Genomic DNA, 21,346 nt, shown 5'->3' with positions numbered 1-21,346 from the left:
CACTTGGAGGTGGTGCTACACGATACACTCCCCCTCCCCCCAAGATCACCGGCAAAGATAAAATACCCCAATACACGAATTGGGGTCGCGCTGATCCTACGTAGCAAGTCTGGATGGAATCGACCCATAACTGCAGGAGAAGTGGTGCGACACAAACACACAAACATTGGTCCATGAATTGTAGTTAGGATAAGGGAAGAAAGGGGGAAGTGATTGTGAATTTAATGTTCCATCTTTATTTACTTTTAACATTCTTCTTAACAAACGGGAACAGAAACAGCGCAGGCATGATAGGCCGAATGGCTTTCTCATGCGCCAAAGTTCCCTGTACATCTTTATATAACGTTATTAAGAACAGGAAAAAATGCGGAGGGGAGGACAGAGTTGGGTGAGGGTGCATGGAGTTGGAAGAGGGAGATCGAGACGTGGGGAGGGTGGGGGGGGGTGAGGACGGGGTTGGAATGGGGATTGAGTATTTGGGGTTTGGGGCACTTGAGGACTTCAAGAAGAAAGGGGGAGGGGATGACAGAGGTGGCTTGGGGGAGGGAGGGCAGAGATGGAACAGAGTTGGGATCGAGGAGTTTGAGGAGGTGGGGGTTGGAGTTGAGGACATTGGGTTTGACGATGGTTTTAGGATTCGAAGAAAGGGGGAGGAGAGTACAGAGTTTGGGTGTGGTGGTAGGGTGGGCAGAGAGAGGTCAGAGTTGGGAGGGGGGCTAAGGACATGGGATTGTGTGTGTGTGTGGGGGGGGGAGGGGGAGGGCAGTGTTTGGGACCTGAAGTTAGATTTTACTTCATGCAGTATTTCCATTGTGCTTTTTGGGTCTGTCAGGTTTTTTTGGATGCCCTGCGTCTTTTGGATCCTCTGTATCTTTTGGGTGTTCAGGGTCCCCGGAGTCTTTTGGGTCCTCTAGGTCCTTTGGGTATTTTTGGTCTTCAGGGTTCTCGGGGTATTTTGTGTCTTGTGGGTCTTTTCGGTCTTGTGGGTCTTCTCTTCCTTCGGGGAGTCTTTTGGGTCTATGGAGTCTTATTGGATTTTCGGAGTCTTTTTTTTGGTCTCCAGGGTATTTTCGGTCTTTTGAGTCTTTTGGGTCCTCGGAGTCATTTGGGTCTTATGGATCCTTTGTGCACTTTAGATTAAGTGTTTCAAGTTACAATTGTGGATGACGTCAGGTCATCTGTCTCGCCAATGGGTGAAGAACAGATACACATACGTACATGCATACATACGTACGTACATATATACATCCATACATATATCAGAGGCAAGATCAAATCGCTCCTTGTTGTATGTAAAAGATCGTTTATTCGCATGTGTGGAGAGACTGTCTAAGGCAATCACCAGGCAATCTCTGCTTGGTCTATTCAGAGTCCAACCTTTTATGAAACTCAGCATGGGTGCGGTTTTCAACCCAAACTGCTGACACAGCAAAGGTTTTCATCAAGCAAGTGTGAATATCCCCTCATGGGGAAAGCATGTCGTGTTGTAATCACCCCAGGCCAAAGGTCAAGCAAGCCAAGGATAAAAACGAGCAACATCTGTGAATCATGATTCGCAGTCTGTCGGCGTTTATAATGTTTCATATTTATAAGGTTGATAAAAAGCCCAGGTTTATAAAGGCGCCAGCTCTCCACGTCCACACAGAGTACATTTATTTAATTTTTATTTTTATTTTCACAGTTTCCTGTCTTTGTTCATGCAGAACAACTAAATGTACTGCATGAACAATCTTACAGTTTATTAATTTGACTTTGGCCAGCCCTGGAGCCCCTCTCATCCCCACTCACTCCCTCAATCCCCCCTCTTGCTCTCCATGGTGGGTCCACATCCTTGCTAGTGCATGAGTCCCTCCATTCTTGGGGTGCCATCAACTCTCCTCTTCATCATCATGGAGTGGGATCAAGAAGGAAGAACTCCTGGGCACGCCAAATTTTGCCAACTAGGCAACTGCCTCATGTAAGCCTCGTGCAAGCTCATCTTCCTGGGGAGGGTGTTGGTTGAGGTCATCATTATCCTCATCTTCTTCCATTGTCATTTCCATGCCATAATAATCTAGCAAGTATTGTTGTAACTAACAATTTCTGAATTTTCATCAATTTATCATTTTCTTCCTCTGCACGAGTGTTTTTCTGAATCATTATTTCCAACAAGAACCACCAGCACAGTGTCTGGACAGGTGTGTGTGTGTGTGTGTGTGTGTGTGTGTGTGTGTGTGTGTGTGTGTGTGTGTGTGTGTGTGTGTGTGTGTGTGTGTGTGTGTGTGTGTGTGTGTGTGTGTGTGTGTGTGTGCAAGCTGCTTCCTCGGTCGTCGCCTGAAGCCAGGATCGGTGTCGTGGGTGGGGGGACATTCGTGGGCCATGCCCCAACAAATGAGTTATTGTGCCCCCCCCCCCAACCACCTGCAGGCCAAGCCTTTGGCACCAAACTATGCGTTTTATTAATTAATTTATATTTATCATATTAAAATAAAATGAAATGAAAAAAGAAAAGAAACACACCCTGTTGGTCATATTTGCATAAGGTCACATTTGGGGAAGTAATGTGCTCATTGGTCTGGTGCTTGACCTATGACCAACTGGTTTGATTTGTTGTCATTATGTCAAGATAAGCATGCGCATAACGTACATTTAGCATTAGCAAGTCAGACGACAACTAAATGTACTGCTGCTTGGTACCAATATGTTTCAGTGAGAGCAAGCAACTATCTATTTTTTCATGTGTGTAATGCCTTCTACAAATTCTGCAAGAAGCCCACAATTGCTGTGCACTATAAGCGTGTGCATCTTAAACGCCTTCTGGAAAAGAGATGGACGGGACATCTTGCCACTGTGTCAGTCATTCTAAAATCCTTCAATGACACTACATCTCTTTTGACTGAGATCGACTCTGTGCTGGCAAATGGCGCAGAGATACGAATGGAGGCTGTGGGCCTGCTGCACGAGATAACTGAGCCCAGTTTCTCATTCATTGCCAAGTTAGTGCACATAGTTCTTTCCCTGTTGGACCAACCAAACAAGTTTCTACAGAGAGAGGACACTGACTTGATGACAGGTTTAAATATCGTGGCTAGTGCAACAGCTTGTGTACGGAAACTATGTTGTGACGAGGAGTTTAATAAGGTGTGGGACATGGCCATGGCTGTCAGCGCATCATTGATTCCCGCGATCCGCAAACGGAGACGCAAAGCGAACACGAATATGGATGAGTATGTCGTTATGGGAACTACAGGACACAGGGAAGATGATGAAAAAAATAGAACTTCAGAGACTGTACCACAACACTATTGATTCAGTGCTTGGAGAGATGGATCACAGATTCAGCGAGCACAACTCACAGTTGGCTCGTGCACTTGTTGCACTGAATCCAGAAAGTGAGATATTTCTTGATGTAAAGGCTGTGAAGCATATTATGGACCTGTCACGATCGCCTATAATTGAGACAGAGTACAAAGTTGCAAAACAGTTTTTCAGCCCACAAAAACAATCACAGCCAATCGAGGGGGATTGGACTGTACAGCACATCCTCTCGAAGTACCACACACATCTGATCGGAATGCCCAATGTACTGACTGCTTTCAAACATGCCTCAACATTTGGCGCCTCCACAGCAATGTGCGAGAATTCATTGTCCACTCTGAGAAACGTATTTTCGGACCAACCGACGCGCAATGCTCCACAAAAGAAAGGTCGAGTTGGTTCAGCTGGTGCTTGAGAGTGAATTAACCAAAGAATGCACAACTGAGTGGAAGGACACCATTCTTAGGAGGTTCAGCACCAACACTCGCCGCCTGCAGCTCTTCTTGAGGTAAGCCATGTGTTTAATTCACTTTATGATGCCAGCCTTGGAGTTCATGGATTATTAAGCAAAATGTTGAATGATTTTTGGGTCTGTCTGCATTTATTCGGTAAGAGTGGAGTCTGTAGTCCATTTCAAATGATGTTCTAATGATGCGCACAGTGCGGTCTGTGTGAGAGAGACAGACAGACACAGAGACGTGGTTTGCACGTAGGCTATATTTTGTGCAGTGTGGGTGCACAGTGGTGTGTGTGTGTGTGTGTGTGTGTGTGTGTGTGTGTGTGTGTGTGTGTGTGTGTGTGTGTGTGTGTGTGTGTGTGTGTGTGTGTGTGTGTGTGTGTGTGTGTGAAATAGAAAGACTTTGCAGCATGTTTTTAAATTGGAACTGGGTTGTTGACGGCAAACTCATGGATTCGCACACACATAGTGACAGATCTGTAGCGATCTTTGTCCGATATGCAAGGTACCTCTCGAGTCTGACTCTATTGGCTGGGTGATGTCATGAGCTTCACCACAAACCAGTTCCTTCAATCCCCATCCGTATGTATCGTCACTTTCTCTCCTCTACCTTTTGTGATCACCCCCAAATCAATCGGTAGGCCTATTTGCTTTCCACTTCGCTCTTCGACTTCTTACTGTGATATTTGTTGGTACTTTCGAGTACTTCGAATGGTAGAATTCTATTCGGATTTTCCTTCATGTACAGGGTGTCCACAAATTAGCATTCCACATTCAAACCATAATAATAAGGAAAAATGAATGAAATGGGATACCATGATGCGGTTTGATGCTTGTGAATGAACGAACATTTCTCAAAGTTTTATTGTCAAGATCAACGTATCATATTCATCACCATCTATCATCACTTGATCTCTATAAACTAAGCAGCACTGCTCTTTATTGTTGGGACGCTATTTGCAGTAAATGTGACGTCACGCGTCACAGGTGACAACTGCAAACGAAAAAAGTAAATAAAACTTTGATAAATTGTTGTGTTCTTTCTTCGGTGTTATATATTTTTTTCCCAAATTTGTTGTTGTTGTCATTGTTTTTGTTGTTTTGTTGTTGTATTGCCAGATGTTGAGATATTGTGAGGAAGGTGATGATGCAAGGAGAGGGGCATGTGGAACGTGAGGGAGACACCATCTTAACGGAGTCAGCGATGTGTGAACGTTACCTGCTGCGGAATAAACGGACTTGTGCATTGCAATCAATTGCATTGTTTAGTGTCTTTTGAGCGACATAACAGAAATGTTCTTTGTTTGAGAAATGTTTTGGTATGTGTGTATGTATGTATATACACTACCGGTCAAAAGTTTTAGAACACCCTCATTTTTAAGTTTTTACTGAAATTTAAGCAGTTCAAGTCCAATGAATAACCTGAAATGGTACAAAGCTAAAGGCCCAGTCACACCTTGACGTTTTAGCCAGCAATGGCAACGTATCAAAATGTATGTAAAACGCTGGCTTACGTTGAACTTTTGATTTTTTTTTAAGATTCGGACGTATTCATAACTAGTTGGTCGTATGCATAACATATTAGTAACGGACACAGAACATTTCGTTGTCTTATAGATAACTTGTACCAACAAATGCTTAGCCTGTTGTCGGCGTTCACAACCTATGCCCAACGATAGTCTAACTTATGCATAGCGCGCTGCATGCATCGCCGGCGATGACGTGGCGTAGGTTATGAAAAGGCTGCCGCACAACGATTCAAATCATAACCGCCAGAGAAATGGAAGTGTCAACATCGCAGTCACACCTTGGCGATCTTGCCAGCGAATGCCGACCTCTGAAAAATGCGTCTAAAACGCTGGCGCACGTCGAATACGGTATGGGTAAGTTTGGTATATGTGAATAGAATGCTAAAGTACGCTATCATACGTCGTAGTAAGTGGAGTACGTCTTGTAATTTTAAACGTGTTAAACATTTTACGACGTGCTTGCCGTATGCCTCACACGTTCCGCATGCGATGGGAATAAGTTGTACGCACGATGTGCAAACGTTGGCACACGTCGACAAAAGTTACTTGTAAGCTACTTATAAGTCGAAACACGTCGAGCTAATGTCTAGCATACCCGAAAGTTATTTCTAACTTATGAGTAACGTGGTTTGAACCAATTCCTTACGTATTTCCAACGCACATTGACGTATGTAGACTATTTGATTGACGTCTTCCGGACGACCAAAGAATTGAATGAACGTGTTTCTAACTTACTACTACCGTATAATGGCGTATTGGCAGCGTTTAGGGGAATTGGTATATAAAATTGGGCTTCACACAGGAGGAACCTGTCAGTGTTCCAGACTCCATGGTTTTTTTTTTCTTCGGCATGACGGTGATGTTGACACTTCGATTTCTAGTGCGGTTATGATTTAAATCGTTGAGTGGCAGCCTATTAATTATATTATATTAATTATATTATATTATAACCGCACTAGAAATCGAAGTGTCAACATCACTGTCATACTGAAGAAAAAAAAAACCGGAGTCTGGAACACTGACGCTAAACATTACCTCGACATGTTTCGACTTATGAGTAACTTACAAGTAACGTGTGTCAACGATCGCATAACGTACCTAAAACTTATGGCCAACGTAGCGGAACTTGTGAGTCATACGCTGGCATAAGTCGTAAAATTTCAAGCATGCTAAAATTTGAGGACAACTGCAAAGTACAACGATGAAAGCCAGCGTACAACGACGTATGGCAGTGTTTTTCAGCGTGCTCTCAATGTTTCTAAAACTTACCCACAACGTATTCGACGTATACCAGCGTTTTAGACAAATTTTTCAAAAATCGGCATAAGCTAGTTAAAACGTCAAGGTGTGACTGGGCCTTAAGCGGTAAACTGCCAAAGGTAAAAAAAAGAAAAAAGTTTAGGCTACCAAAAACTGAAAAATAATGTAAATTTCAGTTGTTAAAAAAGGCCCTTTTCATGGAACAAGTAATGGGTTAGCAACTGCAGCTGTTCTGCAGCAATGGAAGTAAATTAAGCTTTGGAAGTTGATGCAAACAATTCCTTCAGGTGTCCTAACATTTGTTGATTAGTTACAAACCCTCTGTCTGTATAAAAGCAGTGTTGGAATAGACTGTGTTGCTGCACCCTCTGAAGCATTATTTTGACAATATTGCTCTGCAGGAAGTAGTATATTGCTATCATAATGGTGAGAAAAAGACAATTAACAAAGGAAAACAGACAGACCATTATAACCCTTAAAAGTGAAGGTCTTTCCTTTAGAGAAATTGCAAAGCAGCCAAGGTGTCAGTGAGTACAGTTTCCTACATCATCAAAAGGCACTTGGAAACTGGAGGAAACTGACAGGAAGAGGTCTGGCAGACCCAAAGCCACAACACAATCAGAAGACAAGTTTCCGAGAGTCAACAGGTTGCATGATTGGCGGCTCACAGGACAGCAGCTTCAAGCACAGCTTAACACTGGTCAAAGTAAGGAAGTCTCAGTTTCAACTGTGAAGAGAAGACTTCAAGCTACAGGTTTCACAGGTCGAGTGGCAGGAAGAAATCCATTGCTAAGATGGTAAAATAATAAAAAGAGGCTTGCCTGGGCCATGAAGCACCGCCAGTGACTACTGAAACCTGGAAGAAGGTCATCTGGACCGATGAATCAAAATTTGAAATCTTCAGTTCATCACGCAGGGTTTTTGTATGCCGTCGAGTAGGCGAAAGGATGGTTCCTCGGTGTGGCACCAACTGTCAAACATGGAGGAGGAAGCGTGATGATCTGGGGCTCTTTTGCTGAATCCAGAGACGGCGACTAGCACAGAGTGACTGGCACCCTGAACCAAAAGGGCTACCACAGCATTTTGCAGCACCATGCAATACCCTCTGGTCTACACCTAGTTGGTCAGGGGTTCGTCCTACAGCAAGATAATGACCCAAAGCATACCTCCAGGCTATGTCGGAACTACCTTAGAAGAAAAGAACAAGACGGGAGGCTTCAAATCATGGAATGGCCAGTACAGTCTCCAGACTTAAACCCCATCGAGCTGGTTTGGGATGAACTGGCCAGAAGGGTGAAAGCAAAGCAACCTACAAGTGCAACACATTTGTGGGAACTTCTGCAACAGTGTTGGGAAGAACTTTCCGAACAATATTTGATTTCCATTGTAGAAAGAATGCCACGGGTATGTTCGGCTGTTATATCTGCAAAAGGTGGCCACTTTGACGAGTCAAAAATTTAGATTAAATTCTGTTCAACAAAACAATTCCATGATTTCTTTTTTATCTGCATTTGTTCATATGTTCTATGCTTTAATTTCAGAGTACATTGAAGCATTAAACTGCTTAAATTTCAGTAGAAACTGGAAAAACGGGGGTGTTCCAAAACTTTTGACCGGTAGTGTATGTTGTCTTACTTGGAACCTACTTATCATTACTGATTCGTCAACCTCTCTCTTGTATACTGAACAAATGCCTTCACATCCGTATTTCAGTAAAGGAGAAGGCCCGAATGAAGGACACGGACACCATGGAGGGACGCCACAGCAGGACCTGTTTATTATGTGCATGCGCAGCCTCCCCGCTATGTCGTGATGTCATTCAACACAATACTACCCTCTCCATCGCGTTTTTACGTTTGGCTAACCTTTTGTGTGCTGCATTGTTGATAGCCGCATGTTTTCCATTTCACGGGATGTATTGGATTGGTTTTGTCGTGGTTGCTGTAGTTCTCAATATGGGTTTCTTTCTTCCTTATTTTTTTTTTGCTTGTTTTGTTTTCAATCCTTCTGCTGCTGTTTTGATCCTCCTTCCTCTTTCTGCCTTGTACTCTCCCTTCGAGGCCTCACATGGTCTCGTGCGAGAAAAAACTGTGTGGATGTTTTGGGTGAGAAAAGTAACAAAAAAACAAAGGTGGTGTGGTAGAAATGAAAGCATGAGCGGGCACGACGGGTGTAAAGGCTGGCGAGAGGGCGAGAGAAAAGGGCGGGAACAAACGCAGGATGCACGGTCTCGCTTGTGACGAGAGACCTGGCCTGCGAGACCTCTTTGAGGATTGGAGCGATCCCTCCGAGGGCCGCCTGTTGGAGGCACCATCTGTATTGAAGACACTGAGGCAGAGGAGAGTCTCACTGGGGCACGTTGATCGGAGGGGGAGCAGAAGCATTTCCTCCTCCTGAGTGTTACCTGAAGCAATGTGTGGCTTCATGGTGTTGCAGGAATTGCTCCGGTTCGGCCATTCAGCCACACCCAGAGAGAGAGAGAAGGGTGGTGGTGAGGCGTCGTCCTTGTGCCTGTGGCTGGGGCGAGGCCGCTGGAACGTCAACTCAAACAGGCCTGGATTCTTCTTCCCCCTCCCCTCCCCGGGATTAGCTAGGGATACCTGTTGGGCCGTTGAATTGTCTTGTCCATTTTGTTTTGGCGCCTGTCGGTCCTTTTAATCTCTTAATTATTACCACTGCATATATTTTTTATTATATTCCCTTTTTTAAATTTTGGAACATGGTTTATTCATTGCTTGGTGGTACACCCTATGTTTCTTTATCCTGAGTAATACATTTGCCTTTATTCCTCTGTTTTGAATTTTGCATTGCATTTTTGGATTTGCATGCAATACTGTGTGTTGAAGAATGGGGTGTGTGAATTGGCATCAGCAGGAGGATGTTTACATCGCTCGGTCACATCTGACTGCCTATACAGCGCGACCGCACACGGGGTACGTATTGGTCTCCCGAGCACGTCGATCAGGACCTCCTTAGCAATAGGCAGAACCCTGAGCCCTCTACCCAAAGGCTAGGTCATAACAAGTGGTGTCAGGCGTGGAATCCAAGCCCAAATTGATAAATGAGTGTCGGAATGGTGAATGCCAAGGTGGTAGCGTCAGGACGTAAGGCATCATTCGCTGATTGGCGTGTCGCCGATCTCAGGTCAGAGCTGGAGAAATATGGTCTCTATCAGTGGGGTAAAAAGTGTGTTGGTCGATTGCCGAAAGGAAGCAGTGAAAGAGGAAAGAAATTCTGATATGGACAAGTCTGAAGTTCAATTTGAGATGATGGTGAAAGCAACGCAGGAAGCTTTGTTAGATAAGGTGAGGGAATGCACCCATAATTCAAAGATGGATGTAAGTGGGGTTTTGAGTAGAGCGGTGACATCCATGGAAAGTTACGGAGGGTGCTGAAGGATTCTCTCCAGGCTGTCCGTTGGATCATAGTAGCGCAGGGGCAGGCGGTGGTAATGAGTGCATGTCAGCTCTGCCGATGAACATCGGCCAGCAGTTAAATGCCATACTGGCCAAGATGGATGCTCACAAAGCTGAAATAACTGGAAGCATGGATGCTCAGAGAGACAAATTAAGTAGGATGAGAAATGTTCTCGGTGTGGTTGGCTGGGATGGAGTATGATACTAAGGTGTCGGTGGAAAAACGATTTGACCCGTCCTTGATTGGACTAGATTTCTTGGCAGAGAATGGATGTCAGTTGCATTTTGACCGGATGTGTTTGAGGATTGGAACGGACAAGGTTCCGTTTGAGGAGCAGAGAGAAAAGGATCTGAAGGATACAAGTGTCATTCCACCTGTGTCCGTGACTATACCCCAAAACTCAGAGATGCTGATTATTGCTCAGCGAGTGGTCATGCAGCATGGATCATTCGTGCTGGGATTAGTCGAGCCGTTGGAAGAGCCCATGACTTACGGGATAGTGGTAGCGTGAACGCTAGCGGGGTCTGAAGGAATGCACATACCAGTGCAGGTGCTGAATGCAACTGATTAGCCAAGGGTTGTGAAAGCAGGCATCCAGTTTGCTACCTGGACGTCAGGGGTAGAGGTGGTAGAACATAAGGGGGAGTCCAAAATTAATGAACCAACAGTGCATGACGATGGCGAGTGCTCTGAAGAACTCGCAGAGTTAGAACAACGCAGTATTGTGGGGCTGAATGAGGATCAGGCAGAACAGGAGCACTGGCTAATTGCCCATAACCGAGACTTCTTCAGTTAGCGGGTAAGGAGCTGGGCCGGACTAGCATGGAAACCCATTGGATTGAGACGGGGGCAGCAAAGCCGATTAAGCAAGCACCGAAACAGTTGCCATTTGGAAAAAAGAAAACGGTTGAAGAGAAGATTGCCAGAATGTACGCCGAGGACACAATTGAACCCTCTGATGGGGCGTGGGCATCACTTGTGGTCCTGGTGCAGAAGAAGGATGGGACAGTTCGATTCTGCATGGATTACAGGAAATTGAACGATGTGACCAGGAAGGATTCATACCCTCTCCCTCAAATCGATGAGATGTTTGATGCATTAGCTGGATCGAGATGGTTTTGCACCTTGGACCTGAAGAGTGGCTACTGGCAAGTCGAAGTAGACCCAGCCAGTCATGAAAAGACCGCATTTTCAGTGGGCGCACAGGGCTATGGCAATTCAAGGTGATGCCATTTGGTCTGTGCAATGTGCCGGCTACCATGGAAAGATTTATGGACAGTCCTGGAGAGATGGCAATGGAAATTCTGCCTCATCTATCTGGATGACATTTCAGTTCATTCGCCGATGCTCGACCGAGCTATCTCCCAACTGGATCAAGTTTTTCTTGGCCTTCGGAAGGCGGGGTTGACGTCGAACCCCAATAAGTGCCAGTTATTTTGAGCTAGGGTCGCCTACCTTAGTCATATTATAGGCCGAGAAGGTGTGTCGACCAATCCAGACAAAATTTGGGCAGTGCAAGATTGGCCTACTCCAACAAATGTGCAGCAGATACGGGCTTTCCTGCGGTTATGTTTGTACTACCGCCATTTTGTAAAAGGGTTTGCGGACATTGCGTGGCTCCCACACAGATTGATGGAAAAGAAAAATACCAAATTTGTCTGTGCCATTGACTGCGAGGATGCATTTCGAGCCTTAAAGGAAGCATTGATTGGGAGCTCCACATTGACTTTTCTTAAAAGTGAGGGTAAGTTTATTCTGGATACAGATGTGAGTCACTTAGGCTTGCGCAGTGGGCACGGTCCTTTCCCAAGAACAAATGGGCATGGAAAAAGTAATTGCCTACTTTAGCAGGGTTTTGTCTTGGCTGGAAAGGAACTACTGTGTGACACAAAAAGAGTTGCTGGCTCGAGTGACCGCTGTTGACCACTTCCGTCCGTATCTTCTGGCAAAGAAATTTGAGCTTCGCACAGACCACGCATCTCTAAGGTGGCGCTAATGAACTTCAAGTCGCCGGAGGGTCAGGTAACCTGCTGGCTGGAGAAGTTACAGGCATTTGATTTTGATATCCTGCATCGCCCAGGTCGGCTCCATTCCAATGCTGATGCCCTGTCAAGAAGGCCGTGCATCGAGCAAGGTTGTCATTATTGCGAAAGGAAGGAAATGGAGGAGGAAGAGAACGATCGGAAGGGTCATGTGTGCAACCCATGGAGAGGGATAACGATCTGCTGACGGACTTTGGTGTGGCACAACGAGAAGACTCTGACCTGAGTATGATCATTACTTGGAAGGAAGCGAACAAGTGACCATACTGGGATGAGATAGCAGCCCTTACGCCTGACTTGAAAGTATACTGGGGGTAATGGGACAGTCTCAGTTTGGGTGGTGGCCGCTACCAAGAAGTATGTGTGGCTGTTGGTAGCACCACAGCAGAAAAAAAATCTGTGATCCTGGGGTGTTACCATTGGCCAAAGGCGATGGCCCACTTTGGCCAAAACAAAACACGCAAGAAGATCCGACAGCACTTTTCTGGGATCCGCTGTAAAAGAGACGTGGAGGCCTGGTGTCGTGAGTGCGATAAGTGTTTTGCTAAAAAGGTCCCTCGAGGAAGGAATCTGCCCCGTTACAATTGTATCAAGTGGGCGCGCCCCTGAAGAGAGTGGCCCTGGATATTACAGGACCTTTTCCGGAAACCATCCGGGGGAACCGGTACCTCCTGGTCGCTATGGATTACTTTCCGAAATGGCCTGAAGTGTATGTGTTGGCAAGTACAGATGCGAGTACAGTTGCACAGGCCCTCGTGGATGGTTTCTTCACCCGCTATGTGAAAGCGGGCATCCAGTTATGAATCCCTTCCGAACTGCATTCTGACCAAGGAAGCAATTTTGAGTCTGAGGTTTTCCAAGCAATGTGCGATCTCCTGGGTAGACAGAATACCCGGACCACTCCTTACCATCCGCAGTCCGATGGCATGGTGGAGCGTTTCAATCGAACCCTCAGGATCCAGTTGGCGATGTACGTAAACGATACTCGTGCAGACTGGGATGAGGGGTTACCACTGATTTTACTAGCGTGTAGAACGGCGGTGAGTGAGTCAACTGGTTGCACCCCCGCCCTCTTTATGTACGGTTGAGAACTGAGGATACCGCCTGATTTGATTTACGGCAGACCCACCTATCAATATGCCCCGACTTGGCCACATTACGTTGAAGGCCTTCAACGGAGTATTGAGCAGGCACACCAATTTGCTTGGAATCTGTTGCAACGCTCTGGACAGCGCATGAAAACTAGATACGACACGCAAGCGCGGGGGAAGCAGTTTAAGGCCGGAGACTTGGTGTGGGTAAACAACATGGGATGGAAGAGAGGGCTTTTTCGCAAGTTTGCCAATCGTTGGCAGGGTCCGTGTCGAGTAGTGAAGCAAGACAGTGACGTTATCTATCTGGTGCGGCAAGGGCCGCGAGTTGCACCATGTGTCCGACACCGAAACAGGCTAAGGGAATACAAGGGGGACTCCCTCCCCGAGTGGGTCCAATTATGCCAAAATAAACTGGGGAAGAGGGCGAAACCCCAGATACTGAATACCTGTACCCCACAAGGGCATGACCCAGGGGGTGGAACAGATAGGAACAATTTGGCAGGGCCAAGTGGAAGGGAGAAACGCAATATTTGGCGGCCAGGCTATCTTTGTGACGATGACGACTTGAGAGAGAGCGGGGATGGCTTTATCGGTGAGGGCCTGTTGGCCTTGTTCCCCATCCCCTCCAATAGATTCTACGGAAACTGAAAGATCCCTCAAGGCATCACTGTCATCTTCACTTCAAGCTGAGAGACAGACAGAGACAGACAGAGACAGACAAGCTGGTGACCTTGCTTGCTGTCACTTGAATCCTGCAGACCATCAAAACCAAACATTTTTTTTTGTTTACTTTTTGAATTGTGCCATGCGGCAATCATGTGATGGAGGGCTATGGACCCTTTGTTTTGAATTTTGTGTAAGTACGTGTTCTGTGTTTGAGGATGAAGTAGGGGTTAGAGTAGGTGATCAGCCTTTGTCTACGGTTAAATTAAATGGCAGAGCTGGGACGGCTCTAAAAAAAGGATGGGGGCAATGTTACATTCACAGGGTATATTGGATTGGTTTTGCCGTGGTTACTGCAGTTATCAAGATGGGTTTCTTTCTTCCTTACATTTATTTTTGTTTTGTTTTTGATCCTTCTGCTGCAGGACCCTCCTTCCCCTTTCTGCTTTGTATTCCCTCTTCAAGGCCTCACGGGGTCTTGTGTGAGAAAAACTGTTTGGATTTTTGGGGTGAGAAAAGTAACAAAAAAACAAAGGTGGTGTGGAAGAAATGAAAGCGTGAGCAGGCGCGACGGGTGTAAAGGCTGGCGAGAGAAAAGGGCGGGAACGAACGCAGGACGTGCGGTCTGGCTTGTGACGAGAGACCTGGCCTGTAAGTCCTCTTTGAGGATTGGCGTGATTCCTCCGAGGGCCGCCTGTTGGAGGCACTATCTGAGTTGAAGACACTGAGACAGAGGAGAGCCCCACTGGGGCACATTGATCGGAGGGGGAGCAGAAGCGTTTCCTCCTTCTGAGTGTCACCTGATCCGACCTGAAGCAACGCGTGGCTTCAAGGTGTTGCAGTAATTGCTCTGTTTCGTCCGTTGGCGAAGTTTGAGGGGGGGGAGAGAGAGAGAGAGAGAGAGAGAGAGAGAGAGAGAGAGAGAGAGAGAGAGAGAGAGAGAGAGAGAGAGAGAGAGAGAGAGATGGTGAGGCGTCATCCTCGTGGCCTATGGCTGGGGCGAGGCCACTGGAATGTCATCTTAAACAGGCATTAATTCTTCTTTTATTGCTTGGTGATATGCCTTGTGTTTCTTTGTCCTGAGTAAAACATTTGTGTTTCGGAATGGAAGGCAGCATCTCAGCATGTGAGATTTTTGAAACGAAAAGATATTTTTATGCAAGGAAATGGAGTTCTTAAATCGGAACAAATTAACAAATTCTGGAGTTATATAAAGTCAAGGTTAAGTGACAGATCGGTTATTCCGCCGATGGTCGGTGCGGACGGAAATATAGTGGGAGATTACGGTGAAAAGCGAAAATATTTAACAATTTTTTGTTTCAGTTTTCACTGAAGATGATGGTAAACTGGTAAATATGATCAACTCTGATCATATTAGGTCTCCTCCTTTGCCTGTGTGTGATAGGCTGAATGTTTTTGAACATATTAAAGCTCTTTCGGCTAAATTTTCGTCTGGCTCAGATTCTATTCCTCAGAATTTCTTGGTTAAATTAGCACTTGAGTTGTCGGAGCCTTTGTCTAGAATTTGCTTGTCTATTCACTCTGGCATTTTCCCTTTTAATTGGAAAATAGCAAAAGTGGTTCCTTTGCATAAGAAAGGCATCATTTCAGTAGTGGAAAACTATCATCCTATCAGTTTATTGAATGTTGCTAGTAAGCCTTTAGAATCGATTATTCGTCAGTATATTTTAACACATTTGAAACAGAATAGTGTCATTGAGGAGTGCCAACACGGTTTCTTACCAAAGCATTCTACAATAACGCAGCTCATCTCCTGTTTGGATGACTGGACTAAGATTGTCGATCAAAACAATACTGTGGATGTTATTTATTTGGACATAGCAAAAGCTTTTGATTCAGTTAGTCATACAAAACTCATTCAAAAAATGACCGTCTATGGTTTTAATGTGAAAATTATCAGTTGGGTTAGAAATTATTTGCTTAACAGATCTCAATTTGTACAAGTTGAAGACGCTGTGTCTGAGAATCGTCCGGTTCGCTCTGGGGTTGTACAAGGCTCTTTAATTGGCCCAGTCCTTTTTTTAAAATCTATATCAATGACATTGTGAACTATGTGAAAACAGCCTCTTTAAAGTTGCATGCGGATGATGCAAAAATATATATTTCATGTCCAAGAAACGAGTAAAATGTTAAACTTTAAGAAGATTTGAAACAAATAATGAGCTGGGCAGACAATGTGCAATTGAGAATCGCAGTAAATAAGTGCTTCGTTCTTCAAATCGGTCATGGAAATGCTAAGACGCAGTATGAAGTCCAAGATTTTCCAGTTCCCTCGGTTAAATGTATGCGCGATTTGGGCGTAATTGTTTCGGACGATCTTAAATTTAGTGCACACTGCAAAATGATAGCACAAAAGGCATTCATCATGGCTGCTTTAATTTTTAAAGTGTTCCGTTGTAGAGAGAAACTTTCTGGTGAAAATGTTCATCACCTTCGTTCGGTCACTTTTGGAGTATGCTACAGAAGTGTGGAATCCGTGCTTAATTAAAGATATTGATTTAATTGAGCGTGTTCAGCGATCCTTCACGCGTATAATTCCAGGAATGGCTGGATTATTTTATCTAGATCGTTTGAAAGTACTGAAATTGGAATCCTTGGAACATAGAAGAGTAGTAAGGGACCTCGTTTTTGTGTATAAAATCCTGTTTGGTTTAGTTTCTTAATCTTTTTAAGATTATTTTGAAATGGCTTCTAGGTCAGGTCAACGGAAAATCATGAATATTGCTTGAAATGAATTAGAATGAATAAAGAAATTCGAAAAATTTTTTTTTGCAGTTAGAACCATTCCAATTTGGAATGCTTTACCCTCACAAGTTTTTGAAGTCCGTTCAGTGTCAACTTTTCGTCAGCGAATATCAGTTCTAGACTTCTCACAATTTTTTCGGGGCACGGCCACGGCCGGAAATCGGCCTTGTCGTTCCCTGGCCTTGATACCCTAAATCACAGTAAATGATTTTTTTTTTAATTACATCTATACCTCGCATAGGAAATGTTTGTGCGATCTCGGTTTTTTTTGTAATTCGAAGCTTTCATTGTTCATGTTTTTTGTTTTTTTTACTAACATTTTGTATTCGGCCAAAGAATAAAGCATTCTTCTTCTTCTTCTTCTTCTTCTTCTTCTTCTTCTTCTTCTTCTTCTTCTTCTTCTCATTTGCCTTTATTCCTCTGTTTTGAATTTTGCATTGCATTATTGGATGTGCATACGACACTGTGTGTTGAAGAGTGGGGTGTGTGAATTGGCATCAGCAGTCGGATGTTAACATCTAACTACCTATACGGTCGTCACATCTAACTACCTATACGGCGCAACCGCACACGGGGGGAGGGGGGTACGTATTGGTCTCCCGAACACGTCGATCTGGACCTCCAGAACCGTAGGCGGTACCCCAAGCCCTCGACCCACGGGTTAGGTCGTAACACCTGTTGCTTAATTTATTTTTTCATAGGGCTGTGAATTTCAAGTGGTCTTTGCAACAAAACACAACTTGGGTGTCATGTTAGAAGAATAATCAAAATTAAAACAAAAAAAATTGTTTCAATTTGTTTTTTTACGTCGTCGTAAATCTGCAAACGCAGCACACAAAGTGTTAAAAAAAAACAACAACCCGCTTTCGATCCTTACCAACCCGGTTTTTGTCGTCTTCAACTTGCCATGTGTTGTAATAATCAACAAAAGACCTTTTCCATAGTCTTTATTCTCACAAAACTCGTACGCATATCTACAACAACAGAAATATACATCGGGTAAGAATAACAAAATACAATAACCAGTATACATAATACTGAAGGCAAATACCACATACAGATCACATAACAAAGTTAAACTCCATACTCTAATACCAATTGCATTCCTCAGAGTGCATTATTCCTAATATAGTATACAGGGTGTCCCAAAAAAATATACAACTTTTCATCTGCAAAGAAGATGGTCATAACATATATTTTTTAAAAAGATATATGGCTGGATAGAAAGCTGATAGGTTGAAGTTTATTGTACCAATGTCAAAATTGCCACCAAAATTTAAATTTTGGTATAGAATCGTCGTTTTCTTTTCGACCACATGTTCGACGTAGGCTCCACGTTGTCCGATCACTGCCTGCAAACGCGTTGTCATGTTCTCCATCACTTTGGGAAACGTTGCCTGAGGAATGTTCTGGATTTCTCGGTCGATGTTTTCCTTCAGCTGATCAAGAGTCTGAGACCTAGGGTTTCCATAGATCCTGTCCTTGAGATACCCCCATAAGAAGAAGTCTGGAGGAGTAAGGTCAGGGGAATACGGTGGCCACTCAACGTCTTCGTCGAGGGAGATAAAGCGGCCCTCAAAATGTTGGTTGAGAAAATGCCTTGTTTCCCTGGCTGTATGGGGTGGTGCCCCCATCGTGCTGGAACCACTGGGTTCTCATCTGGATCAGGTTGTTTCTCCTACGGGCCTGAGTACATCGCTCAGGCAGATAGAATTCCTGAATCATTTCGTGATAGTTCCTCTGGTTTACCGTGCAAGTGCATCCCTGGTCATCTTCGAAGAAGTATGGACCAATTATCCCATACCAACCAACCGCCACCCACATGGTGACTTTGAGAACAGATCGAGGCACCAGTTCAGTTTGCATTACCAGGATTTTCAGTTCCCCAGTACCGAAAGTTTTGCTTGTTTACCTCCCTGGACAAGTGAGCATGGCATTCGTCTGTCATGTGAAGTTTTTTGAGGAAGTCTGCATGTTCCTCCAACTTACCTGAGAACCAATTTGCAAAGTCTAGTCGTTTGCGTTTCTGTTGATCAGTAAGAACCGTTTCCGTTTGAATTTTGTATGGAAAGGCATGAATGTCTTGGCGAAGGATCCTCTGAACGGTGCTCTTATGGATATTTGTCGAGGCAGAAAGTCGTTGAATCGATTTTTTTGGACTCTAAACAACCGCCTGTCTCACCATTTCCACATTTTCTTCACTACGACCCGTCCTCTTCCAACCACTGTGACCCTTGTGAAGGTCACAGATGTTTCCCACATTGGTAAACTTTGCGATGGTGCACTTTATTGTCCGAAAGTTTGGTGCATGGCGCAAGTGGATTCCGAAATGTCTCGAGTAAAGACGTTGCACCTGTATGACACTTTTCGTCTGGTGCCAAAGTTCAACAATTGTCATCCGTTGTTGTAAGGTCAGTCTTGGCATTTTTCTGGCACTTGCTTGGTATCAAAATAAACTTCAGGGTCTCTGCAACAAGAAATTAAGCATTAGTGACAAAATTACTGTTTTTTTAGGATCAAAGGAAGCATTTTAAAAGCTGTATATTTTTTTGGGACACCCTATATAACATACCTATATTGTTACAGCATGACTTTCCACGGAGTATGTGGTATACATGTCAACACCAGCCATTGACCTTTGAAAATATACAGTGCTGCCACATCCACCCAATCACCGTTGCCACTAATTACAGTACGGCCCTTCATTATCACAACATTCACCCCCCTTCCGAGATATCTATCTCTATAAATCTAATCTAATACGAGGATGACCCTCGTGACTGCCTTTGATAACACCCCTGGAGCTGCGGTAGAAGACAGCCGCTAGTGTTACCTGATCAGAGGAAGTTGCACAAGCACCAGTAGCTGCTGATGAAGTACTATGGCACACCTTAGTAGCAAAATGAGCCTTTTTCTGGCACTTATGACACACAGCCTCTCGTGCCAGACATTTTACACGTGGGTGTTTTAAAAAACCACAAAATAAACATTTAACTCCAGTAGCAGCCATTACAGTTGTGGGTTCCACTTCACCGGTATTCTGATCGGACGAGGCAGCATCCAATGAACGGGAGGGTTGAATAACACAATAAAATTCTGAATTTATTTAGGCTGAATCTAGAGATCTAGCCTGAGCAAACATGGTCGCTAAATCTAAAATCTTATTCTCTAATAAACGTTGTCTGATCAGTGGTGACTGCAGGCCGCTAATAAAGACATCCCTGATGAATTCTTCGCAATGTTGAGTTGCTGTTACAGCCCGAAAGTTACACTCCTCCACTTAACGTTTTCAGAGTCAGAAGGTATTCATCTCAGGACTCTCTGACCTGCTGGCGACGAGTTGCAAGACGATGGCGTGCAAACACTTCATTAGTGGGCTTTACCTACTGTGACTGTAAAGTACGGATAGCCTCATCATCGATGGTACACTCTGATATAGTTTCGTATAGTCTTGGTGAGACGAAATTTATAATCGGACTCATCTTATCCAGATTATCCTGTGGTGGAGCTCGCAGGAAGTTTTCGAATGTCTTTAACCAGTGTTTCCATTCTTGTGCCGCCGTGGGTGAACTGGGATCCGAATCCAGCCTCTCTGGTCTCAGCAAACGCTCCATTCCAGTGTAGGCCTCGGCACTCTTCTGGTTCAATCCAACCGGGTGAGTTTTGCGAGAATAAATTATTGTTGTAATAATAATCAACAATATACCTTTTCTGTCGTCTTTATTCTCACAAAACTCGTACGCATATCTACAACAGAAATATACATCGGGTAAGAATTACACAAGCCAGTAGGAGACATGGGAGGTCGCTATATAATTGCATACTAGTCATACAGTTTTTGACGGATCGGGCTGAAATTTTTTGACAAAGAGGTTGATTATCATGCGCATAAAAGCCTGGAAGCCGACTTTTGATTTTCGAAAAAAAAAAATATATATATATAAATATTTTTGGGATTTTTTCAAAAATTTCAAAGTCCCGTTGCTAGGCAACGGTGGCATCCATAGCAACGGTGCTCAAAAGCATACAACGAGATCCTGGTATGAACCTACCAGTCAAGTTTCATCAAAATTGGTTGACTCCTCTGGCCTCCAGAGCTGTCCATTACATACATACCGTACAGACAGACGGAAAACCTGAGAATAACGGTCGTCGAGCGACCACCAAACAATACAATAACTAGTACACATAATACTGAAGGCAAATACCACATACACATCACGTAATAACAAAGTTAAACTCCATACTCTAATTAGTCTAATACCAATTACATTCCTCAGAGTACATTATTCCTAATAGAGTATATAACAAACCTATATTGTTACAGCATGACTTTCCACCGACTGTGTGGTATACAAGTCAACAGCAGCCATTGACCTTCATATCCAGCGCTGCCACATCAACCTAACCACCGTCGCCGCTAATTACAGTGCGGCCCTTCATGATCACAACGCCATGTACGTCTTCATTCGTGTTTACATATTATCACCCAAGGAGGTTGTGCGAGCCGTGTGAGGTTCCCGAAGATTTGGGTCACATCGTCACACACGGTGCCCTCGGTACGGGAGACCCAGATGGCGCCTTTTTCCACTGCCTGAGGAGATTGGGATCACGGCTAGTCAGGTGCACCGGACGCACTGTGCCCACGAAGCCAAAAGCACCCTCGACTCGATAAATCATCGTTGAAATTTATTAAAGAAACGGGTCGAACAATATAAAGGAATCCAAACTTGTCTGTTCCAGCTGAAGTGTTTAAGTGCGTGGCGGACGTCGAGCCTCACGGCTCTGCAGACGTCATTGAAGCTAGAGAAGAAGAAGAAG

The 21,346-nt window shown here is 44.4% G+C and overlaps 1 long non-coding RNA gene across 3 annotated transcripts; it reads right to left on the bottom strand.

Annotated features, from left to right (window-relative positions):
• Positions 1-1,846: 1,846 nt before the first annotated feature.
• On the bottom strand, positions 1,847-21,295 carry LOC147034750 (uncharacterized). 3 transcript variants are annotated; one of them, XR_015060050.1, is made up of 3 exons: positions 20,839-21,295; positions 17,403-17,499; positions 1,847-1,982 (listed from the first exon to the last, which is right to left on the bottom strand). It is a non-coding gene; the product is annotated as an uncharacterized LOC147034750 (long non-coding RNA). The 3 variants fall into 3 exon arrangements; XR_015060043.1 differs by lacking the exons at positions 1,847-1,982; positions 17,403-17,499 and adding an exon at positions 17,749-20,272; XR_015060045.1 differs by lacking the exons at positions 1,847-1,982; positions 17,403-17,499 and adding an exon at positions 17,749-20,272 and having other exon boundaries at positions 20,903-21,295.
• Between the last annotated feature and the right edge of the window lie 51 nt (positions 21,296-21,346).

Source organism: Eptatretus burgeri, chromosome 1, assembly GCF_056783735.1.
Source record: "Eptatretus burgeri isolate ZD-2024b chromosome 1, Ebu_testis_v1, whole genome shotgun sequence".
NCBI classification, from domain to species: domain Eukaryota; kingdom Metazoa; phylum Chordata; class Myxini; order Myxiniformes; family Myxinidae; genus Eptatretus; species Eptatretus burgeri.
The sequence above is the reverse complement of the archived record's forward strand: the minus strand, read 5'-3'. Positions and strand labels throughout refer to the sequence as shown.